The sequence below is a fragment of the Panthera leo genome, chromosome D1 (assembly GCF_018350215.1).
Source record: "Panthera leo isolate Ple1 chromosome D1, P.leo_Ple1_pat1.1, whole genome shotgun sequence".
Classification (NCBI taxonomy): Eukaryota; Metazoa; Chordata; class Mammalia; order Carnivora; family Felidae; genus Panthera; species Panthera leo.
In genome coordinates, this window is record NC_056688.1 from 54,429,878 (window position 1) to 54,456,354 (window position 26,477).

General features: G+C 39.2%; 2 long non-coding RNA genes across 2 annotated transcripts in view; one reads left to right on the forward strand and one right to left on the reverse strand.

The window, feature by feature from the left end:
- The window catches only part of LOC122200170, a 38,090-nt gene extending 14,320 nt beyond the window's left edge, over positions 1-23,770 (forward strand). The window contains exons 2-4 of the long non-coding RNA XR_006193742.1: positions 13,388-13,450; positions 22,473-22,664; positions 23,625-23,770. This is a non-coding gene — a long non-coding RNA (uncharacterized LOC122200170). The remainder of the gene's footprint in view (positions 1-13,387; positions 13,451-22,472; positions 22,665-23,624) is intronic.
- LOC122200169 lies at positions 2,677-24,806 on the reverse strand. Its single transcript, XR_006193741.1, has 3 exons — positions 24,742-24,806; positions 2,930-3,114; positions 2,677-2,801 (listed from the first exon to the last, which is right to left on the reverse strand). It is a non-coding gene; the product is annotated as an uncharacterized LOC122200169 (long non-coding RNA).
- Between the last annotated feature and the right edge of the window lie 1,671 nt (positions 24,807-26,477).

Here is a 26,477-nt window from a genome sequence, read left to right on the forward strand (position 1 = left end):
TGCTTAACCATGACTTTCACTTTTTTTGTTGTATCCATTTAATGTATTATGACCTCAAGAAGACAAGGGGTAAAAAAGAAAAAAAAAAAAAGAAAAGAGGACAGGGAAATATTTTTGTAGTCAGCAGGACATTTTCTTTTTGGTCTTAGAGGGTTTTGGTCAAAATCAGGTTTGCAATATTGGTATCACAGGAGAATGGTCATGAGTTTAATTGGTGTATGTTTCTTCTCAAGTCCTTAGTGTCCTGATCCATTCCCCTGCTGACTGAAGCCCTCAGCGGTAGCTTCTGAAAACCTATTTAGGCTTTCATGAGTCAGTTAACTCTTCAAGGCTTTGCTTTGTGGAACAGGTACTTCTTGGTAACTGCTTCTTATTCTTTCAGTGCCTGCTATCTCTGGCAGCAAGCCAAGTAATGAAGACCACAATTTGGTTGCTGGGTTTTGGTTTGTGTGTGAGTGCATGCATGCAATCTTAATTGTATCTTCCTGCAATCCCCTTTTCTTCAGTTTAAAGGTCATCAGAGCCATCAGGAGAGAGACATAAATGTGATCAAAGTTAGAGTTTTTTCCAGCCTATACTGCAGGGTCCTGATGATCTCTAAGGTTTCTACTTGGAAAGGGGAGCTACTTTGACCATTTGACGGTCACCAGATGTCTATGAGGCCTGTCGAGGGGATGGGTCTCTCTAGTTATGCTTCTAGATCTGAAGACGAATTTTCTCTTGGTTTTAAGTAGGAGTTTAGACAGAGGAGAAGAAGACAAAATGTTGGATATGTTCATGCAAAGAGCTTCATCAAAATAGAAGAAATATTAAGAAATTGCAAACAAATGATAAAATGTTTCCTTTTATCTTTTTTTATATTTTTATTTTTTTCTTTTATCTTTTTAAAAAATATTTATTTATTCTTGAGAGAGAGAGAGTACAGGTGGGGAAAGGGCAGAGAGAGAGGGGGACAGAGGATCCAAAGAGGGTTTTGCACTAATAACATCGAGCCCAATGTGGGGCTTGAAGTCATGAACCGCGAAATCAGGACCAGAGCCCAAGTCAGACGGTCAACTGACTGAGCCACCCGGGTTCCCTTAATGTTTCCTTTTATCTTAAAACAAGCAGAATTCTTTCTGGATTGATTCATGCTAAACACTTCAGCCAGATGGAACTTCAGTAGGCTCTTGATATTTATGGATTTAGCATTCAAGGTTGATCTTCCTTGAGTAAAAGGAAGTCATATATCATTTTGCTGAGATCCAAATTGCATCCTGTGCACTTGGATATGGACACGAAGAAACGAATTATTTAGTTGGTATGTAACCTCGCTGATAGTCCATCTCTCACATTACGTAATGGCTTTGTAGTTATGTACTCAGTATTATGTATGAATTTTGTGGGTGAAAATGTATAATATAGTGGTATATGACTCTTTGGGGATTCTCAAAGTTTTTGGATATATCCTTCAAAACTGTCAAAGTCTATCATTTTACAATTATACTATTATTTCCTGGCTCTGTGCCTTTGGTTTTTTACTCCTCTAGTCTGCCTATCTTTCCCCATGGCCAACTATTAAAATTATGCCTAACAGGGGCGCCTGGGTGACTCAGTTGGTTAAGCATCCAACTTTGGCTCAGGTCATAATCTTGTGGTCTGTGGGTTCAAGCCTTGCATTGGGTTCTTCTGTGCTGACATCTCAGAGCCTGGAGTCTGCTTCGGGTTCTGTATCTCCCTCTCTCTCTGCCCTTCCCCACTCGTGCTCTGTCTCTCTCTCTCTCAAAAATAAATATTTAAAAAATTAAAAAATAAAATTATATCTAACAAATGTATAGCCCCTCTCAGTGAAGTATTTCCTGATTATTTTCCATTAATATAATCTCTCCCTCCTTTGATCTTCTTAGAATTTTATTTGTACCTTTTCTTGGTACAAATAAAATTTGTATTTTTTAAATTTGATATGACCTTGGATAATAATGACCTGTGTACTTCATTATATTTATGCCTCTGAGACTATATCATTTTCAGGGTACATCCGAGTCTTATTAATCTGAGAAGCCCCCCGCCCCCAGCAACTGCTCTATTTCCATAAAGCTCAGCACATTGTCCTCCTCATGACAGGGGCCAATAGATATTTGTTGGGTTGAATTGGGGTAAAGGCTGTTGTAGACTTTCTGTTATAGCAAAGGAAATAGACATCTTATGGATGATAGTTTTTTGCTGGATGTTGCCAGTACTTTTGATAGTGACCTAATAAATAAAACCATATTGCTATGTTCTTTTGATAACCTAACCTGGGGAAATATGTGAGCTCAACAGCTGCTGTAATATTAATGTTTAATATCATTTTCATCTTCTAATTTGACAGTTTTCTACCTGGTCCTGTTTTCCCTTTCTCATATCTAATTGTTATTCATGCCTCCTTTTTATTCCCTTTCTCATTACATCATGTTGAATTCTCAGAAAAATAGAACACATGTTTTAAGGATCCAAGTCCAAATGAAGAGTTGACTTAAATAGACTTTCTCCTATTCAATTTACCAATTTAGCATCTGTATCTTAGTGCAGTTTCTCTAGATTATAAAGCCTGGGGTCAAGATTAAAGTGCTGATTCTTGTGTTTATGTGTGGGAGGGGTACGTATAAGCTCAGGAGAGTAAAAATAAAGGAGAAAGTCAAACAGTTCAGTGTGATGTGTTACCATGATGACACTACTTTCAACAAGCCATGATAAGAAACAGCAGGTGACTTCAGTAGATTCCTTGAGCCACAGAGCTTCTCTGCCATGGCCATAGGGAGAGATCCCAACCTTGATGTAGTCTGCAGAAGGGGAAAATGAGAAAAATGATCTGTCTACCTCACTTCCATCTCTAATGATAGATTTGTCAAGATTTCCCTACAAGAAGCTAACTCTCTTGTACTTTTATGCAACTTCTATGGTGCATTACCTGGTCCATTGACACCAGCTACAGAAGCAAGATTTCATGCTCTGTGGTATGACATTTCATCTTGTCTGAGAGTGAGGAGAAACCAGTGCAGATGAGAGGTTGTGCAGGTCATGCAGTTCTGGGGCTTCTATTCTGACTCCAGGGAACCCAGCAGAGGCAGCAGCAGCCCAGCAGGTGAGAGGTGCCTTTGGGAAGAAGGAAGCAGACGAGGGGAGTAAAGTGTGGCATACATAACCCACTTCTTCCTTCTTCCATCTCTTAAAATGAGTCATTGTTTGTGGTTTTGTTTTCAGTCTTCTTGTGTTCTCACACTACAATTAACTGTTTTCTACACACTAGTAATCACCAAGTTGATATTTATAGCCCAGATCTTTCTGCTCCAGATCCATGTATATGATGACTTACCTGTCAATACGTGGGTGTTCCACTCAGGACCTGAGGATGTCAGGAGTTCATCCTTTATCCTCTCCTCCAACTCCTACCAAACCCGCTTTTCTTCCTGTAGCCCTGTCTTGATAAATGTCACCAAGCCAAGAACCTAGCAGTTCTCCTAAATTCCTTTCTTCACTTCAGATTTCATACCCAAGGAGCTAATATTGATCTTTTTTTTAAACACCTCTCAGAACCAGACCTCTTCTCTGTTTTCACTACTGTTGTTTTATTTGAGAACTGTAATTGCTTCCTAAATATCCTCTCTGCCTTTGACCTTGTCTCTTTTCAATCCATTTTCCAAACTAAACCTGCAGTTATAATTTTAAAAGGCAAATCACCATGACCAAACAGGGCTTAATCCATGGATATAAGAAAAGTTCAGTGGTAAAAGTTACCTGTTTATATAATTTATGAAATCAATGTAAAATAGATTATGTATTGATCAATGATTTCAAGGAGAAAAATCATATGATCATCTTAACACAATGCTAAAAAGTTTGATAAAAATCAACATATATTTTTGGTTTAAGAAAATCTTAATTAACATGTTAATATGTTAAGGAATATTGCTCTCAAACCAACAGCATATTATACCTAACAATAAAACATTACAAGCATTTCCATTAAAGGTAATAATTTGACTGTCATTACCATTATTTAAGATTATTCTGAAGTGTCAATCGATGCAATAATGAGAAAAAGAGGTGAGGGAGGTATAAATACTTGATAGTAACAGACAAAATTATCATTATTTGAAGATTGTATGGTTCCTTGAAAAACTGTTAAAATGAACAAGAGAGTTCAGAAAATTTGGCAATTATTATTATTTTTTAGTTTAATTTTTTATTTTTAAAAATTTACATCCAAATTAGTTAGCATATAGTGCAACAATGATTTCAGGAGTAGATTCCTTAATGCCCCTTACCCTATTAGCCCATCCCCCCTCCCACAACCCCTCCAGTAACCCTCAGTTTGTTCTCCACATTTATGAGTCTCTTCTGTTTTGTCCCCCCCCCCCACCGTTTTTATATTATTTTTGTTTCCCTTCCCTTATGTTCATCTGTTTTGTCTCTTAAAATCCTCATAGGAGTGAAGTCATGTGATTTTTGTCTTTCTCTGACTGACTAATTTCACTTAGCATAATACCCTCCAGTTCCATCCACATAGTTGCAAATGGCAAGATTTCATTCTTTTTGATTGCCGAGTAATAACCCAGTGTGTGTGTGTGTGTGTGTGTGTGTGTGTGTGTGTGTGTGTATGTGTGTGTGTGTGTGTGTGTGTGTGTGTGTATATATATATATATATATATATATATATATATATATATATATACCACATCTTCTTTATCCATTTATCCATCGATGGACATGGACATTTGGGCTCTTTCCATACTTTGGCTATTGTTGATAGTGCTGCTATAAACATGGGGGTGTATGTGTCCCTTTGAAACAGCACACCTGTATCCCGTGGATAAATGCCTAGTAGTGCAATTGTGCTAGGTTGTAGGGTAGTTCTATTTTTAATTTTTGGGGGAACCTCCATACTGTTTTCCAGAGTACCTGCACCAGCTTGCAAGAAAATTCGGCAATTATGACAGAAATATTTAAAAACTAATACATATATCAGCAATAATTAGTTAAGAAAAACAATGGAATGAAGAACCCATATATCATGGTAATAAAAAAATCAAAGCACCTAGTAATAAACTTAATTATAAATATGCATATCTATAAAACTTTACCATGAATCTAAAAGGAGATTTGAATAAAAGGAGAGACATTATACTGTGTTGGAAGATTTAATATTGTAAAGATATTAATTTTCTTCAGGCTAAGCCTATTATTAACAAAATCCCAATAAAAATAACTTTTTATTTATTTATTTATTTATTTTTTAAAGTTTTATTTATTTTTGAGACAGGGAGAGACAGAGCATGAACAGGGGAGGGTCAGAGAGAGGAGACACAGAATCCGAAACAGGCTCCAGGCTCTGAGCTGTCAGCACAGAGCCCTACTCGGGGCTCGAACCCACGGACCGCGAGATCATGACCTGAGCTGAAGTCAGCCGCTTAACCGACTGAGCCACCCAGGCGCCCCAAAAATAACTTTCTTTTTAATGTGAAAGAAATCTATTTAAAAATTTATTTTGAAAAATGTTTGCACTAGTTTTCAGTGAGTCAGAATGCTCTACTGCCTTTTCCTTAAGAAAGGATTGAAGTCCTCCCCTGGTCTGCACCCTTCCTCCCCTGGGGGTCCTAGCTTGTGTTTGCATGACTCCCCAGCTCCCAGGATCATGCTTTGAGAGGGACACACTGGCTGTAAACCTCGGGGGTAACTCTCCAGTCATGATGCAGACTTTAGAATGTCCTGTTTAAGATACAAAGTAAATGTTTTGAACGAAAACAAAAGAGAGAGAAGAAAAAAGGGAAAAAGTAAGAAAGTCAAGCCCATCTTTAGGAAAATAATGCCAAAAAAGTCTTTTCCTACCAGATATTAAGGTGAACCAGCCAGATACAATAATTAAAACATCACTAGCTAAAAAAAACACTTCAGAAATGCATCTAAATACATGTAAGGATTTAGTACATTAAAAAGCCTGTGCCTCCTCCTATCGGTGGGGGATGTTAAGATAACTGTATCATTATGAAAACAAATCCAAATTCACAGTACATGAAGAAAAATTCCAGAAGGATTAAAAATTGTAATTTAAGAAGGAGAAAGTACAGGTGAATGTCAACAAAACTTCAGAGTAAGGAATGACTTTCTAAACATGAGACTAAAAGCAGAGCTCATAAAGGATGATAGATGTGGTTGTATAAAAATGTGAGTCTTTTACAGCAAAATTCACCATAAACTAAATTAAAAGACAGATGGTATAGGAAATATCCTTATTTTTAAAAAAATTTACATCCAAGTTAGTTAGCATATAGTGCAACAATGATTTCAGGAGTAGATTCCTTAATGCCCCTTACCATTTAGCCCCCCCCCCCCGCCACAACCCCTCTAGTAACCCTCTGTTTGTTCTTCATATTTAAGAGTCTCTTATGTTTTTGTCTCCCTCCCTGTTTTTTATATTATTTTTGCTTCACTTCCCTTATGTTCCTCTGTTTTGTATCTTAAATTCCTCATAGGAGTGAAGTCATATGATATTTGTCTTTCTCCAACTGACTAATTTCACTTACCATAATACCCTCTAGTTCCATCCACATAGTTGCAAATGGCAAGATTTCATTCTTCTTGATTGCAGAGTAATACTCCATTGTGCATATATATATATATGTATATACACACATATACCACATCTTCTTTATCCATTCATCCATCGATGGACATTTGGGCTCTTTCCATACTTTGGCTATTGTTGATAGTGGTGCTATAAACATTGGGGTGCATGTGCCCTTTCGAAACAGCATATCTGTATCCCTTGGATGCCTAGTAGTGCAATTGCTGGGTGGTAGGGTAGTTCTATTTTTAGTTTTTTGAGGAACCTCCATACTGTTTTCCTGAGTGGTCGCACCAGTTTGCATTCCCACCAGCTGTGCAAAAGTGATCATCTCTCTCCGCATCCTTGCCAACATCTGTTGTTGCCTGAGTTGTTAACATTAGCCATTCTGACAGGTGTAAGGTGGTATCTCGTTGTGGTTTTGATATGTATTTCCCTGATGATGGGTGATGTGGAGCATTTTTTCATGTGTCGGTTGGCCATCTGGATGTTTTCTTTGGAGAAGTGTCTATTCATGTCATTTGCCCATTTCTTCACTGGATTCTTTGTTTTTTGGGTGTTGAGTTTGATAAGTGCTTTATAGATTTTGGATACTAACCCTTTATCAGATATGTCGTTTGCAAATATCTTTTCCCATTCCATCGGTTTCCTTTTAGTTTTGCTGATTGTTTCCTTTGCTGTGCCAAAGTTTTTATTTTGACGAGGTCCCAATAGTTCATTTTTGCTTTTGTTTCCCTTGCCTTTGGAGACAAGTTGAGTAAGAGTTGCTGCGGCCAAGGTCAAAAGGTTTTTCCTGCTTTCTCCTCTAGGATTTTGATGGCTTCTTGTCTTACATTTAGGTCTTTCATCCATTTTAAGTTTATTTTTGTGTATGGTGTAAGAAAGTGGTCCAGGTTCATTTTTCTGCATGTTGCTGTCCAGTTTTCCCAGCACCACTTGCTGAAGAGACTGTCTTTATTCCATTGGATATTCTTTCCTGCTTTGTCAAAGATTAGTTGGCCATACGTTTGTGGGTTCATTTCTGGGTTCTCTATTCTGTTCCATTGATCTGAGTGCCTGTTTTTGTGCCATATAGGAAATATCCTTAACCAAAGGTTCATATCCTTAACATTCAAAGAACCTCCAAATCAATAAGTGAAAAATGAAACTGTATAATTGACCACAAAAGGTATTTTACACAAGAAAAATAAACCTCAAAAGGCTAATAAACTAAAAAAGTTCAACTCTACTATTAGTCAAAGAAATGAAAATTAAAACCACACACAAAAAAATAAGGATAAATATATGCACTATTAACAAGGGTTAATAGATTCAAGCACTTTCAAACATTACTGGGTTCATCAACTCATACAGTCCTTGTAGAGGATATGTAAAATCCATAAGGCAATGCTACTACTAGGAATGTATAACAAAGAAATAATTAAGGGTACATATCCATGTATATAATAAGGATATATATGCCCTTAATAATCTTTAATATATAACAGGGCACTGTCTATAATAATAAAGCATTGGAAACAACTTAAGTGTCCAAAAATAAGGAATGTATGCAGCCATTTCAAACAATATAGAAGAATAGGAACAAAAAAAAAAAAAAAAAAAAAACCTAAGGAAAGATATTTAAGATAAGAAAGTGATAATGGAAATGCAGCCAGTAGGGAGAAAGTATTAGCTGGACAACCTGGCACTAGAGTTCTGATAGGGAGGGACTGTTTTGACTTAGCAGAATAGCTTAGGAGCTCTTTGCAGTTTGGAGCAAAGCCAAAAGAGCCTTGAATTCCCTTGTGCAAAAGGGAAAGGGAATTGGAAATGAGTGCTTTCGAGTCTACATCTAGAGGAGATTGAAAAAGATAGGAAGGGAGGGAAGCTGGCAGCTGGTCCTGTCATAGTACCACATGGAGGGATGGCCTATGATAAGAATGACTAAGGGACTCAGAACTCCTCTCTGAAACTCAGTTTCAAGTTGTTCTCCAAGTTGTGCTTCAATACAAGCTATCCTCTGTTTGCCCCCAAATCTTTTAAAAATATTTGCTAATATACCACCTTGTTTAGGCCATATTTGGAGGAAAGAAGGGATTGGAGAAGTGTAGAATGGACAATGTGCCCAAGAGGTGAAATAAGGGGCAAAGATCAGGCAGAAAATCAGTGCTAGAGGTTGTCAAAGAGAGCAAACCCCCACCTCGATCTGTAACCTCCCCAGAATTCTCAGAGATATTGGAAGGGAGTTGAGTTCCATGTCATTCATAGGATAGGGGTTTGAGCAGAATTCTTTTACATCTCAAAAGTTGGGGAGGGGAGACTCCAGAAGGTTAGAGGACCCTGTAAAGTACATGGAAGATCGGGGTGGGAAAATTCACACACACTCACACACGCAAAAACTGCTGAGAAGGATACACAGCCTACGAAATGGTGCTGAGATTATCAGCAATATTTATTTTCCTCTTTTAGTCATCTGTATTCTGATTCTTCTGTAATGAATCCATATTACTTGTGTAATTTTTAGAAATAAAAATGTACTGAGGTAGAGAGCTGATTGGTGGTAGCCAGGGCTGGGGAGAGGGGGCAATGGGGAGTGCCTGCTTAATGGCTATGGGTTTCCTGTTGGGTGATGAAAGAGTTTTAGATCTAACAGAAGTAGTGGTTGTATGACACTGTGAATGTGCCAAATGCCACTGAGTTGTTCACTTTAAAAAGATTAATTTTATGTGACGTGAATTTGACTTAAATAGAGAAAAAAGAAAAAACATCTATAGAGGCAAAAATATACAACATGAATCAGACTCTGTCACTCTTCTGCTTAAAATCCTTCAGGGACATCCTAACTCTTTAACATGGCAGACAAGGCTCTTCCTGCCCTGGCCCTGCCCCTGCTCCACCACAGCCACCCTTCCCCATCAACCTTACTCTCTAGCCATGCAAAACTGTGTGCACTTCTCTGAAGGAACCTATTCTTTCCTGCCTCCATGCCTTTGTATGGGTTTTCTTTTCCTGGAATGCCCTTCCCCTAGTTACTTTCCACTCATCCTTCAAAACTCAACATCTCCTTTGAGAAGATTTTCCTGATTCCATAGTCAGGGAGTGCCTCCTCCCTGTAACCCAAGAACCTTTGGGACATTGCCCAGTTTTTTTTAAGTTTATTTATTTATTTTGCGGGGGAGAGGGAGGGACAGAGAGAGGGGGAGAAAAAGAAAGAATCCCAAGCAGGCTCCACACTGTCAGCACAGAGCCTGACTCCAGGCTTGAACTCACAAACCGTGAGATCATGACCTGAGCCAAAATCAAGAGTCAGATGCTTAACCAACTGAGCCATCCCGGGGCCCCATGGGCCATTTCCCAATTTCATCGGTGTAGGGGACTGTGAACCCTTGAAGGACAGGGCCTGAGACTTTCCTCTCTTTAGCCTCAGAACCTGGCACAGGACAGAAGCTATGATAAATGTGAAATGAATAAGAACAGACTTAGTCATTGAAAGTAACCCTAGGCATGAAATTGAAAATGATCTAGAGATGTTTAACTGGCTTACTGTGACATTTGTCACAGAAGAATGGGAGATCTTTTCGTTTTCTTCTTACTTTTTATGAATTATTTAGGAATTGAAGCATAGATCAAAATTCCAAATAAAATGTCAATATAAATAGCAAAATGGTCCCAGATGGGGCTTAGACGCTTGCAGAATACTGGTGGTCTCAGGAAAATAAAACTTAATTATTCAAAAAAGCTAAAATAAAATACAGTAGAAACTTAATTACTTTCACAAAATACAAAAACAAGAAAAACTCATGATGGGTAGTAGAGAAAAGATTTTTTTTGATACCTTGCTCCAAAACTAAAACATAGTATTGCTATCTTAGGATTTTTGTTAAAAAATACCTAAGTCTTACAGGATTTTAAGTGACTCTAAACCCCTAATGAAATAATGGGTCTAGGCAAAAACCATCAATGGGTGCTAATTTTATTAGGTGGAAGGTTGATGTGGAATTTCATAATGTATGTGTCAGGCTGACACCGCTGAACCCCTGTTCAACCTTAGCATTATTGAAAGTGGGACAGCCAGACACTAACTGCCTCCTAATAAATGCAGTAGGAAGTATACATCACCACTTTAGAAAAAATCTTGCCCAAAGGATAGAAACTGATTTAATGTCTTGAATCACCAGTTTGTGAGAAATATAAAGGATAGAGAAGCCTGTTAAACGACACCATAAAGATCTAAGAAATCAAATCAAGAAGGTGGGAAATTCTACAAGACAAAGGACTCCATTTCTTCAATAAATGAGTCATAGTAAGCAAGAGAAGAGGGAAACCATAGATTCAAGGAGATAAAGATTCAACTGATATAAATTTGAATAACCAACACGAAGATATTTTTGAGACAATCTGGGAAAATTTACATTGATTGGATATTGATAGTATTTTATAAAATAATTTTTTGTTGTTTATTTTTGAGATAGCATGAGCAGGGGAAGGGCAGGGAGAGAGAAAGAGAGGGACAGAGGATCCAAAGCAGGCTCTGCACTGGCAATAACAAGCCCAATGTGGGGCTTCAGCCCCAGAACCGTGAGGTCATCACTTGAGCTGAAGTCGGACGCTCAACTGACTAAGCCACCCAGATGCCCTGGCTATTGATAATATTAAGGAATAATTGTTAACTTTATGTGTGATAATGATATTTATCACATCATCATGTTTTTAAAAACTTTCTTATTTTTAGAGATTGAAGTATTTATGGTGAGATGATATGACGTCTTGAATTGGCATTAAAAAGATTCCTAAAAAATATATGTTGGGGGTAGATGAAACAATGACACAGAATATTAATAATTGTTGCTTCTGGATGATAATGAGCACATGGATTCATTATACTATCCTTCCCCCTTTTGTGTATTAAAGAATAAACTTAACATTCAGCATCCATGTGGCACTGTTAATAAGCCGATCTACTGAGTCAGGACTATGTCATACTAAATGGCATTGTTGGACCAAAGGGAATGTCTTGGACCTTGAAGTAAAAAAAACCCTGGGTTCAAATCCTAGCTCTGCTACTTACTAGGCCTGTCACCTTGAGCAAATTATTCACTTCTCAGAATTTGCTTGCTCATCTGTAAAGGGGGATAATATTACCTACTTCAGAAAGTTGGAGGAGCAAGTAAGATGATATATAAAGTGTCTAGCACTCGCCCAGCTCAGAATAAACACTCTGTAAGTGTTAACTACCTTGTATTAATCCAGCTATTTATTTCCTTTCTTGTTTTCTGAAACATAAATTTAAATAATTCCAAAGTTGATGAAGTGAAAAGTGAAATCCCCCCAATTTCACTCTCCAGAGGAAGGAACTACCATTGACAGTTTGTTGCTGGTTTCTCTCCAGACTTTTTCTTTATATCTGTAAATATATAAAAGTACATTCATCCCTATACATATGGTGTGGGTTATTTTTAAACAAAAATGAAATCATGTATTACATATTGTTCTGCAATTTACTTTTTCCACATTGCAATATTCAGCGTGTCTTTTTGTCAGTTCATGTGGCTCTGTACATGTGATTCAGTAAGTAATGCCGTTCATATGCATTTGCTCCCAGGTGTGAGCATTCCTGTGAACTAGAATCCTACAGCAGAATTGTTAGGTCAAGGGCACGTGTAGTATATCTATCTTCATAGTACCCAAAATGGTTCTACTGCCCCTCCACAAGTTATTGACTTACTTTCATATTAAGACCTATTGTCTATACATTTTTAAGTTGCATGCTGGGAGATACTGCCCTTACTGGTACCACTTATTTCTCAACAGGCACTGAAAATGTTTCAGAGGATAAATGTGTTGGATTAGCAAAAATCAGCCTCATGGAAAATAGCCGGGCTCCATTCTGCTATTTGTTCCCGTTAGAGGATAATGTGCTGCATGCTGTTTTCAAGGCTGAATGTAGCGGTGGATTGGATAAAATAAATGGGAGTCCTAGTTTTCTTTGTGAAAAGCCAGTGAAGATTATGTGAGGCAGGATCCTGAAAGAAAGCAGGGAATAAAAGCTCCTCTCAAAAGAGGTCCCAGCGGATGGCAGCTGTGAAAAGGTGGATGAGTAAAGAAAGAGGAAGTAAATCCTGCCTCAGTTCCCTGGGAAGTTCAAGATCACACTTTTCCCTTCCGTTGTTCTAGTGACTTAGGACAATTCCAGAGAAAGATGGTTTTGAGAAGAGAAGAAATCCAAATGGAATTCAATTTGGTCTTACTTATGTAAGAGCACCTGTCATGTGGTGCACAATAGTCCCAGGCAGAACTCCCAAGAAAGACCACTTTGTAAACCATCCTGCTGCTGTGGGGAGGTCAACAATTGTCCTTTGTCCGTGCAGCCCTCCCATCACCCCGCTATGGAATTGCTGGTCCAAACCGCTGCAGTAAGGTTTGGGCGAGGAGAAATTATTCCATTGTCTTTTAGAAATTAGATCAATAAGAGTGATGTCATTCATGATTTCCTTGGGTTCTGGCTGTTCCTGGTGTAGGAAATCATGTGCTGCCCCTTTGCTGCATATATTTCTCTAGATCCACAGGCAATATGGGCACATAGAAAATGACCCCATGTCAAGTGAAAATCTAAAGTTCCAAAAATCTTAACTTTTTTTTTTTAGGTGAAGTAAAATCAACATTCAGTATAGTGATTTCTAAAATAATACATGTAAAAACAAATAAGTAAATGTCTTAGTCTCTTTTGGACCTGGGGATAGTTTTTAAATCTAGGTTATTAATTCAATAAAACATGGATTTGTATTTGACCTTTAAAACATTTTTTCTCTTTGATTTCTTTTTTAGCCCTGGATCAAAGTCTTCTGCCGATCCATAGACAGGCGACCACAACAAATAACCAGTTTGCAAGTGAGTTTTAACATAGATATCTCCTTGATTTTTCTTTGACAGTTATCTTTAATTATTTCAGTAAATATTTAATGTCCCAGGTATACCGTCCTAGGTGCTAAGGATAAAACAGAAGAAAACAACAAAAATTCTTGCCCTTGAGGGTTTACATGCTAGTGGGGGAAGCTTCATTCATTCATTTACTCATTTGTTGAACAAGTGTTTATTGATATTTTTTTTAGTGTTTACTTTTATTTATTTTTTGAGACAGAGAGAGCAAGTGTGTATGCAAGTGGGAGAAGGGCAGAGAGAGAGAGAGATGGAGACAGAGAATCCCAACCTGACTCCACACTCAGTGCAGAGCCTAATATGAGGCTCAATCTCACAACCGTGCGATCATGACCTGAGCTGAAATCAAGAGTCAGATGCTTAATTGACTGAGCCACCCAGGTGCCCCAGATTTATTGATCTTCTAATACGACTAAAGCCTTAGGCCACACATTGTGCCTAAGCAGGATTTTATCTCTGCCCTCAGAATACAGTGGGAAAAATAAGACATGTGTGCATTTTTCCCTGCTGCTCCCCATATACAAAGAGTACGGAAGAGTGGTTCAAAGATGGTTTCTCAGAGGTGACAAGTCAGATGATACTGGAAGAACAAACTGATGAGGGGAAAAGACAGTCCAGGTGATGAGTAGTGATGAGACAGAGTGGGCCACAAGGTCCAGGACAGCTGAGGAGGTCAATGAATGCTGTTTAATGAATGACTGAAACTCCTCCAGGGGAACGTGAACTCTGAGAGGCAAGAGTTCTGGGAACTGCAAGTCCTTTCCTGTGGCTGGAATTTAAAGTGTGTAGGGATGACGGGCAGGAGATAGGGCTTGGGGAAAGAGGCAGGGTCTGGATGTGAGGTAGGCCTGGCTAAGGAGTTTTGTTCCGATGACAATTAGAAAATTAGTGGGGGGGTGCCTGGGTGGCTCAGTCAGTTATGTGTCCAACTTCGGCTCAGGTCAAGATCTCGTGGTCCGTGGATTCAAGCCCCACATTGGGCTCTGTGCTGACAGCTCAAAGCTTGGAGCCTGCTTCAGATTCTGTGTCTCTCTCTTTCTCTGCCTCTCCCCCACTTGTGGTCTGTCTCTCTCTCTCTCAAAAATAAATAAATGTTTTTTAAAAAACTTAAAGAAAAAAAGAAAATTCATGGATCATTTTAAATAGCGTTATGACATGGTCTGGTTGTGTTTTATTCTTTTCTTAAGAAAAGTGTATTTTTAAAGCTTTATTTTTAAACAGCATTTTAAAAAATGATATATGTCTATTTTAGATGAACCTTTAGGGACTTTTTGTGTGAGCAATGATTTCATTATACTATTTCTGTAACTGGTACATTGCACATCTCTTTCTGCATCACAGTGGAAGAACCTTTCTCTCTCATTGGATTTGACACACAGAAGGCTCTCAGCAAAGATTTGCTGTTGTGAAATTCCACTCATGCTGGCAAGGGGCAGCTGGCTTAGATGAGGCCATGATCTGCCCCAAATATGCCACCCTGAGACACTGAAGCTTCACCACCTATCTGGGAATATTTAACAATTCCTTACTGCCACGTCATTGCCACTATATATATATTTTTTATCTCTTTCTAAAATTTTTACCATGGGAAAATTCAAATATTAATGTATAGAAAAGTAGAAAGGATAATCTAATACACCCTCATGTTCCCATCACCCAACGTCAACAATTAACAACTCATAGCAGCCCATCTCATCTCATTTATATCCTTATCTCTCCCTGACCACTGCATTATTTTGAAGTAAATCCCAGACATCATATCTTTTCCTACGTGTCTCTAAAAGATAAGAACTTCTTTAGAAACATATCCACAATTATTACAACTAACGAAATAATTATTCTTTATTGTCATCAAATATACAGTATTCAAATTCCAATTGTCTCTCTTTTATTTAAATTGGCTTATGGAATCATGATCTGCACAAGGTCCACGTTTGTATGGACTGGTGTTTCCTAAGCCTCTTTCAATCAACATGTTCCCCTCTTTCTTCCTTCCTTCCTTCCTTCCCTCACCTTGCTAGCTGTTTATTTAACCTTAGGCTAAGTTGAAAACAACACTTTAAGGGTGCCATTTTCCTTCCTGCTCCCTTCATTGTTTTTTTTTTTAATCCCTGAAAATTTTTGAGATAAAGAATTGTATCCCATTATTGCAAAATATTCTTTGAATTCACAAAGTATATCTAATGTTGCCTGGTTGTTTCTAGCCTGCCAGCTTTATTCAAGTGCCAAGTGCATACTGATCATGCCACATACACAAGTGAATTCTAGAAAATATAATGTTGAACATATTTTTAGAAAGGGAAAATGTTATCTAAACAGAAAAACAGTGGAGGATATCACAAAGAAAAATATCAATAGTGGGGTGCCTGGGTGGCTTAGTTGGTTAAACTTCCAACTCTTGGTCATGATCTTGTGGTTTATAAGATCAAGCCCCATGTCGTGCTCTGTGCTGACAGTGTGGGGTCTGCTTGGGATTCTCTGTCTCCTGTCTCCTTCTCTCTCTGCTCTTCCCCTGCTTGCTCGCTCTCTTTCTCTAAATAAAAAAATAAACAAACACTTTAAAAAGAAAAATATCAATAGAATTAAATATATGCTAAATTAGAATTTTTTGGCCAACAAACACAAAATGGAAGGACAAATGATGAGCTGAGGGGATAGTTGCCCTCTATGAGAGATATCAAGTTTGTAGCCTTAAACCATGTGATTGGGTCCAAATGGGTCCACTTACAAGATTACCCCAAATCCTGATTCTCTAGATCCCATCTTCCAGATTATCTGAAAGTTATGTTTTTCCACCCCCTCTCAGGATCCCCTGCCCCAATTATTCACTTGAGAAGCCTTAGGATTGAGGGTGAGATTCTTACATTTAGTCCCTTTGTTCTATCTGTTGGTCTCACCATCCTGCTGCCCTATGGACCCCAGAAGCTATGCTGGGCCTCTGCTGACCTCATCTCTACCACCTGTTCCTTCCCTCCAGCAATCAGGAAAACACCCTTTACTTCTTATGACTGATGATTTTCAAAGGAGTTTCCTGCAGAAGAGCTGCAGGGCCCCTAATGACCCAGTTCTTTTCATTATGCCATAGTCCCTTCTCCCAGAACTCACAAGCACGGTTGAAGTCAGAGGATGATCAGGCCCCTGTGGTACCTAAAACGTACCTAGCCTGACTCCCAGCATCTGCTGCATAAAGTATTTCCTGGCTACAAGGAAGGAAGCGGATGCCGACAGATTAAGCAGAAAAGGAGTCTGTTCAAAGAACATTGGGCCGCTCGTAAAATTGTTGCAAAGACTGGAGGAAACAATCTTCGAAGAAAATCACCCAAAACCATGCAGCTCAACTGGCCTAATGAGAAAACTAAGGATGTTGCCCCATCACCACTCAGCAACTACCTGCTGCCAAGAGCTCAGTTTGACTGTCACCACTGCTGCCAAAGGCATCTAGCTTCTTCTGCATCAGGAACTCAACCTTACAGACCATCCTGTCTCCCCAACCACATGGCTCTGCTGCCACCCTCGCCAGCAAGAGGAATGCATTATTCATCTTTTCCCCCTCCAAGCCCCCTTCCCCACCAGAATCCCACACAAGTGCATCTGACTGGAGGAGCGCAAGTCACATTCCTGTGTTCTTGCTGCAAAAGAGCAGGAGAGGGAAGGAAGATTCTGTCTTCTAACTTGGTGGAACTCAAAAGGGAAAATCCTGCTAACATCAGAAGGGTATTCAAAAGGTGCTTGGTACCCAAAGACCAGGACAGATGTCCACCAGAATGAATGACTTAGGCTGGGTATGATGGGGTGGTTTCTCTGAGATAGAGTGGTCTTACATTTACTGATTAAAATATGGACTGGGTTAAATATGAAATGACATGCAAGGTTATTCATGGAGGCATTATTTGTAATAACAAAAGATTGGAAACTATTCAAATGTCCAGTAATAGAGATTTGGTTGAATAAAAATCATGGTACATCAATACATGCATGGAAGATAATGCAGCTGAAAATAAAGGAGGAGGCATGATCTTTAGAATGTAAGTAAGTGAAAAAAACAAGTGGAGAATAATATGCATAATAGTTAATTTTTCTGTAAGAAAGGGTGGGGATATATATATAGGAATATGGGAATATATATATGGCTCAACCATAGAAATTATCATTTTTTCTGGTAAAATGGTTCATTATTGGCAATTTCATACAATTCAATATAATATAGGGTGGAAGAGACATGGGTGAATAAGAGATTCTGCAAATACATTATGTATTTCTTACACTGGAATCATATAGATGTGTTTTACACATTCAAAACATTAAATTGAAAATGAACTCATACGATTTTAAGACAAACTGAAAACAGTGTACCTGTTTATCAAGTTAATGATGTAGCTGCATAGAGAAGACAATTATTTGAAATGATTTCAAGTGATACTACAATATAGTATATTTGTTGTATGTACATTGTGGAATATATTTTAAGGGTAAAAAAATCTAATGCTTCATTCTATAGTTACATTGCTAGTAGTAGTCTTTGTGTTAGCATTTTGAAACTATTTTTATATAGTATAGTATATAGCAATAAATAATTATGTTAATGTTATTAGGAACCAAGATTTACAGTGTAAGAGAAGTAAAATGTAAAATCAAAGCATTAATATAAATATTAATGTTAAATTTGAATTAGAAATGTAATATTAGGAATAATTAGAAATAACAGTAGAAATATTAAAAATTTGATATTAGAAATATGGTTTTTATTTTTTTCAAAAATATATCCTATTTCTGTGCTTTTCAGAAGGGCCTAGAAGGATTAAAAACCCATGGACAATGAACAACCTGTGGTGTCCAGATTGTGGTCCCTAAATAACCTTTCCCATTTAAAGGACCCGGGACTTCTTGGATGGCTGATTCCAAGTCTGGGACAGCACATGTACAAGATGAGGCAGGAACACCTTGCTGAACCAAAAACTGTGAAGTTATCAAAGATCGGTGGGTTATATGGAAAGAACTCAAGAGCCCACAAGAAGGGGCCCCAATTGACCAAAAATGGGATAATTTAAGAATCTAAAAAAGTAGTGGTTGAATTTTATGGGAATACATAGAATATATAAAAGCCTACTGAGTTCGTGGGGGAGGAAGAGCGCCAAAACAGACAAATTAACAAACTAGGTCACAATTCTTACTTTGAAAAATGGCAACTTAAGGGAAAAGAGTAAGCATTATGCTGCCTTTCCAATTAAATCTACATCCCAGGGTGACCAAATAGCTCTCTGAGGGCTATCGATGAGGAAGAGTTCTTCTTTACAGACAATTCCCAGCCAATAAGTGCAGAAGGAATGATGGAATTAGAAAGACCATCACTTTGCAATCCTAATGATATAACTGATTAAGGCAAAGATCAATAATGGATGAAAGCATTGGATGAAAAGCTTATGGAGAACTTTACAATGGAGAGATCTGGCTGACATCACCTGAATCTGCTGATCAATCTTTAGCAAGAGTAGGACAGCCAGATAACATGCACTTCTTGAGATGTCCCTTATGGAAAAATAAAAGAACGTGAATCCAATAGGGCTTTTAGAACTAACCTCCGCTTACGTGAAATAAAGGAGGTAGAGGCTCAGATTTAAGTGCTGCTGCGAGGACATGAATGGATAAACTCAAAATATGAGATGTTCTTTTTTTTTTTTTTTTTTTAGAGAGAGACAGAGCATGAGCTGGGAGGGGCAGAGAGAGAGGGAGACACAGAAGCCAAAACAGGCTCCAGTCTCCAGGCTGCCAGCACAGGGCCTGATGCAGGGCTCAAACCCACGAACTGTGAGATAATGACCTGAGCCAAAGCCAGATACTTAGCTGACCGAGCCACCGAGGTGCCACCAGAATATGAGATTCCATAAAACAACTGAACATCAAGTCAATGGCATGAAGAAAAAAATGGTGGGGCAAAGTGGAGAGAGACTATTCTAAATTTTAAGACACTCGAACATAACCATCAAATGCAATGTGTGGACCTCATCTGGATCCTGAGTCTAAAAAAACCAACAATAACGAAGATATTTCTTCAGTATCAGAGAACTGTGAAAATGGTCTAAGAATTAGATGATATCAAGGAATTGTTACTTTTGTTAGGTGTGTTACTGGCATCATGGTTATATAAGAAAATATTCGTATATTTGAGAGATGCAAAGTGAAACATCGATAGACAAAATTACATGAGGTCTGGGACTTGCTTTAAATTTTTTTTTTAATGTTTTATTTAGTTTTGAGAGAGCGAGAGAGAGAATAAGTGGGAGGGGGCAGAGAGAGAGGGAGACACAGAATCTGCAAAGCAGGCTCCAGGCTCTGAGCTGTCAGCACAGAGCCCGATGTGGGGCTCAAACTCATGAACCCGAGATCATGATCTGAGCCAAAGTTGGACGCTTAACCGACTGAGCCACACAGGCACCCCTAGGATTTGCTTTAAAAATGGTTCCACAGTGGGGAACCTGGCTGGCTCAGTTGGAAGAGCATGCAACCCTTGCTCTCAGGGCTGAGAGTTCAAGCCACGCATTGTGCATGGAGCCTACTTTATTTAAAAAAATTTGTTTTTAGTTTATTTTGAGAGAGACAGAGAGAAGGTGTGTGGGGGAGGAGCAGAGAGAGAGAGGAAGAAAGAGAATCCCAAGCAGGCTCCGCGAGGTCAGTGTGTAGAGCATGACACAGGGTTCGAACCCACAAAACAGATCATGACCAGAGTCAGTCGCTCAACCAATGGAACCATCCAGGCCCCCATAGGGCCTAATTTAAATAAATAAAAAAACAAACAAATAAAATGCTTCTGCAGAAAAAGGAGGATAGACAAAGCAAGTGTTGTCAAATCCTAATAACTGCTGAATCTGAGTAATGGGTATATAGTATTCTTTTTAATTTTGTTTTTTTTTTTTTTTGAAATTTTCCATAGTGAAAAGATAATGGAGACAGGCAAAATAGAAATCAATTCAGCCTGATCTTTGTATACCAATGGAGCACATACATGGAAAAAGTTATGGCAAAAGAGATTGACTTGCGGTCACTATCAGAGTGAAGGGGGAGTCACAAGCACCTGTGATGTCAGCGATCACGCCTTGAATGATGTGACCTTGGCAGGAGGACGGGCTGTTGGTGGGTTTAACAATTCTTTCTCACGTCTCCTTTTTCCTAACACCTGAGGTGGCATCTCAGCACATCCAAGTAGAGTACAGAGCAGTGTGCAATGTTCTTTTGCATCCAAAAAATGCTAATCACACTTGATATCTTTGCTAATTCACTGGGGAATAATTTTGGGTTCCATAAGTACATCTCAAGATTTAAATGGAACTGGGAAGAATTTAACAAGCATGTTGATTCTGTACGGATTGCCCCTCATCCCACCTCTCCTGACACTTCCTCTGTGACCATCCTGTTTGAGTAAGGGTGCTGGGTGAGGGAAGAAGAAACATTTTTTTTAGAGGAAGGATTACAAAAATTGGGGATGCAACCACAGCCAAGTGTGTGACCACTCTGCAGTCCAGAATGTGGGGCAGGTGGATATCATCAATTGATCAGCCCTCTTGCCCACTGGACTCGGCTTCTTGCCACACTACTCCAGGCAGCACCATATGGATGAAGTCTTCCTACTTGAAACGTCTTCAGACTGAATTGTAAAGCATTTGCCTCGCTGCTTTTTAATTTCTACAGTGGAACAAACAAGAAGAAAAATATCTTGAATAGAAACTCAAGGAATTTGGATTAGATTAGATGTGAAGAACAGCCTCACGCGAGGAAGCTGAAATGTGGAATAATTACGGCACTTAGAAAGATTATGATACTTTTTCTAAAACATCTATTAAAACTGGACAGATTCTAATTGTCTGGGATGGTCCAGGAATGATGAAGTTGACAACATGTTGTCTTTTGGCCTGTGTCAGGGCATCTAGCATTTTTGCCTGCCCAGCATCTTTTTCCCATCCTCCTTCTAACAGAAAATTCTTTCCTTTAGAGAAATGTACGTTTGGGAAGGAGCTGCTGCTTCCCTTCTACATTTGGTTTTAACTGTGCCCGAAGCAAGATTCAGTCCTGGAGAATTTAAATGTGAGCAACAGGGGTGCCTGGCTGGCTTAGTGGGTAAAGTATGTGACTCTTGATCTTGGGGTTGTAAGTTCAAGCCTTATGTTGGGTATAGAGATTACTTAAAAATATAATCTTAAAAAAATAGATAGATACATAGAGAAATAAGTAAATAAGAACAACAATAAATTGCCTCCTCCTTCCCCTTAGTTTGGATTGTGCTAATGTCATTTCCAAGGAAAGAAAGTCTTGATTAGCATGGCATGTAGATGCTTCATTCATTCCATTAACATTTATTAAGCTGTTGCAGTCTTTTTGACACCCTGGATGTACAGAAAGGAAAGACAACCTTTGTTTCCAGGTGTTCACAGTTAAAGAGACAGTTACGATACAGTAGTTATATAATAGATGACATAGTACTTAATAGTTCCAAGCACTATTTTAAACATTTTGCATATACTAACATTAAATTCTTACAACAACCCTTTGAGATAGGTTCTGTTACTTTTTTCGTTTTTGACACAGGGAAAGTGAGGCACAGAGAGGTTAAAGGAAATTGCCCACATTTACCCAGTTCAGGAGCTGAAGATCTGGGATTTAAACCAGGGTAGCCTGGCTTTTAACCACCCCATTCTAGAGCTTTATTATCCCTAAGGATCAATGTTGGAATTATCCTGGAGAAAAATCAATAATAATGGCTACCATTCAGTAAGTGCTTCCTATGTACCCAGGTGCATTTCTGCCTTAACACATGAAGGCTTTTGAAAGATTTAATGCAGCAAAGATTAGGAGCCTCAGGGAACTGAGGCTCAGAGAGGTTAAGTGACTTGCAGAGATCACCCAGCGAAATGGCAAAGGGTGAATTTGGTCCACTCATGTTCACTTACAAAGCCTTTGCTCTTTCTGTCACATTTCCCTCAAGGACCTTACCTTCCAGCTTTTCCACCAGAGGACGCTGTTCCCGGTCTGCACGTGGTCATCTTCTTGTAGCTTCACATGGTGAGGAGAGAGAGGAAGCAAGCCCTATCTTGTCTCTTCTTATCTCAGATGCTTATGACTCGCTGCAAGTGACTGGGAAAGAGAATCTACACTGGGAATCCTCTAACATCAGAGAGTAGGTCATATTTTGCTCCCAACAGTACTCTTATAATTTGCGTATATACCTTGCAACCTGACTCCTGAGAATATATCTGCTCAGTGGGGGAGAGATTAAGAAGCTCTGTGTAAGTGTTCCTTTGGAAAAATAAAAAGGATGTTATTTATTTATTATTGTAGCAGCCATTCAAATGTTGAAGGAGGAGAAACTTGCTTTTGTTCTGCTTCCTGCCTTCAGGCCAAACATGTGAATAAGGCTCTTGGATAAGGTATGTGTCAGGTGCCCTGAAGACCAAGTGCCTATTTCATTAGAAGACCAGGCATTGGAGGCGGTATTTTGGTGGGAGATTTTCTGTGATCCACAGTAGGCACTTTTGTCTAGTAAAACCACCCCCAATATAGAAGAGGCTCTGATGCACCTTCATGGAACTAACTCGGGATTAACTTCCAGAAAATTTATCAGCTAAGGCACGTGGGAACTCCTGCATGCAAAAGTTTATGGGTGCTTACTAAGCACTTTAGGTAGATCAACTAATTAAGTCCTTACAACAACACCATTTACAAGTGAGAAAAATGTGGCACGAGGAAAAGAAAGAACTGCCAATGGAGTTATAGATGTTTATCAGGAGGCAGTGATGGTTGCTAACAAACCCATTTCTTCTAGGCACATATGGTATCATTTAATTAAATAAAGTGTAAAGCTGTGAAATAGAAGTGTAGAAAGTTGAAATATTATTTCTATGAAAACTACATTGAATGTTTTGGGAAGACATGACAAAGGTGTTCCCTCCAAAAGCGCTATTGAATTAGGTATGAGCAAGACCACGCTCTTTCCTGTCTCCATGACTGTGCCTGTCACAGCTGATTAGAAGGTCTTTCTCACCTTTTCCTCCTCCGAATGCATCCTCCAGGATGACCTCTTCTTCTTCTTCTTCTTCTTTTTTTTTTTGTTTAAACAACAGAAATTTATTTTTCACAGTTCAGGAGACTGAGAAGTCCAAGACCAAGGTGCTGGCTGACTTTGCTCATAGTGAAGACCCTGTTCCTGATCTGCACATGGTCGTCTTCTTGTAGCTTCACATGGTGAGGAGGGAGAGGAAGCAAGCCCTCTCTTGTCTCTTCTTATAAAGACGCTCATCTTAAAGAAGATGTGGTATTACTCGCCAATCAAAAAGAATGAAATCTTGCCTTTTGCAACTACATGGATGGAACTGGAGGGTATTATGCTAAGTGAAATTAGTCAGAGAAAGACAAATATCATATGACTTCACTCATATGAGGACTTTAAGAGACAAAACAGATGAACGTAAGGGAAGGGAAACAAAAATAATATAAAAACAGGGAGGGGACAAAACAGAAGAGACCTATAAATATGGAGAACAAACTGAGGGTTACTGGAGGGGTTGTGGGAGGGGGGATGGGCTAAATGGGTAAGGGGCACTAAGGAATCTACTCCTGAAATCATTGTTGCACTATATGCTAACTAATTTGAACATAAATTAAAAAAAAAATTTTTTTTTAATTAAAAAAAAAAAGAAAGACGCTCATCTTATCGTGAGGGCCCCACCCTGACAACCTAATTCCTTCCCAAAGCCTCCATCTCTAAATATCATCACATTGGTGATTAGGGGTTCAATGATTTTGGGGGTACATAAACCCAATAGTATAGGTCAAAATAAACTTGGCAACTGAAGTCAAGTCATTGTAAAGTCTTTATATAGTTATTGTCTCAGTCACCAGGTCACTTTTAACAGCTCTCTCCCCATGCCACACTAGGATAGTGAATTGACCATTTAACCCTTTGATGACTGAAGAAATGTTGTAGGCCTTTACCTCCTCACTTTATTCTTCCTCTCACCACGTCCATTGCTTCCTTTCACCCACATGCCACCCCTCTACCAAAACCCTTGATTCTGAAACCTCATATGGCATTTAAGTTTCACTCCAAAATGAAAATTCTCTAAAAAACTTCTTTGTATTCTGTCATTTGAGGTCCTGCCCTTTCTCACTGTCCTCCAAGATGACCTCTTCTAAGAAGCCTTCTCTGGTAGCCTGAGTTTTACCAGTTTGGCTACTCATAATGGCAAGTTACTTACTCTCTCTGAGTCTTGGGAGTCTGCATCACTGAAATGGAGATAAGATTATCTACCTTGCAGGTCTGCCATGGAGATTAAGTGAGATGATGCTTGTAAAGTTACTCAACAAATGGTAATCATTGTGATGTGCTTGGTCCCATGCTAGGGGCTACAGAGCAGATGAACGAGACAGCCCCTTCCGCAAGAAGCTGCAGATGAGCACATGACTGTCTGCCTGCTTTTGGCTTCAATTGCCCTGTAGTGAGCTGAAGCAGATTTTCACAAATATAAATGAAGACTTTTCTAGATGTTTTTAGACACCGACACCATTATGTCATCCAAGTTCTCAGTTAGCATTTGAATAATGCATCCTGAAGGCCTGAAGGGCATCACCACAGAGCCTTTCCAGATATGACTTTCTTATACTTCCTCACAAAATGATTTGTCCTGATGCTTAAAGGGCCATCATAATGGCTTTAAGGGAAATAGGTTGTGATTCATGGAAACCACATGGAAAAGACTCTGGAATCTTTTCTCGCTGAGTTCAAATCATGGCTCTACTGGCTATTTGACCCCAGAACAGTTATACAATGGCTCTGAGTATCAATTTTCTCATCAGAAAAGTGGGAATAATAATTCTTATTTCATAAGAGGGTAAACAAGCAGACTGAGATGAAGCGTCAAGTGTTCGGTACAGTGCTTGGCAGATAGTCCATACCTAATTCATGTTAGTTTCCTAATAGGTGAATTTAAGTAGGTAGGAATGTAGTGGGTGCACATCTAAACTGTGAGCTGAGTGACTTCAAGCAGACCTTCTTCAGTGGTTTCTTTGTGCCACTGTCACAAAGACTGTAGTCTGAGCAGCCCATGGGTCTGACTTTGCACTTGGTCTCTTTCCAGTTTTCCAGTAGAAATGACTAATAATCAAATTATTATTCCATTATTTAAGTTGTGGGTTTCTCTTGAGTGAGGTAATCAGCTTCTGGGAGCCTCCATTTCTCTGTTTATAGCAGCTTGCAGATGCAAGGGCCTTGCAAGAAACAATGAAAGGAATAGAACTAATGAAATGCATCTGAGGCAGCACGGATACTCATAGGTACCTGATGAAATGTGGCTACTAATAGCATAGCAGGAGACCTTCTTTTTGAAGTATAGTTGGGCCAGTTGATTCAAAAAGTTGATTCAGGCAGGAAATATTAAAAAAAAAAATCCCTCACCATGCCCTACCAGTACCACTAAGATCATCAAACCTGTTAATTTCATCCCTCATGGTAGCTCCCATCCCCACTCCTGGCTTGTATGGTAGATGTGAGTCACCACCTCCAAAGGCTAGAAATACTGCTCCAGGCATAAAGTTTGGTTTGCAACTTTGCAGGCTTTCCTGCTCACAGAGACCACGTACGTGACCACAGGCTGAAGTCAGAGGAGAAGGGAGTGGGGGTGGCCCTCACCATGGACCACAGAAGAGGAAGATGTGGAGAAATCTGAAAGGAGGAGGTGGTTGGGGAGAACTGGAGGGAGGTGGAACCATGAAGTGGGAGCTACTTCCGTGGCCAGCTGTTCCTCATGCCGCTGAGTGCAGCGGGGCATCGCAGCCTGCAGAACTGGGCTGGTCCTGAGCACCTGGTTTGAAATGAGCACTTTTACCCTGGAGGCCTTGGCAAGATTTCTTTCCCCATCCGACCCTTACCATGTTGGCAACATTGACTCTTGTAAGTCCCAGAATGTGGGGTGAAGGGATGTGGCCTCCTGGAGAG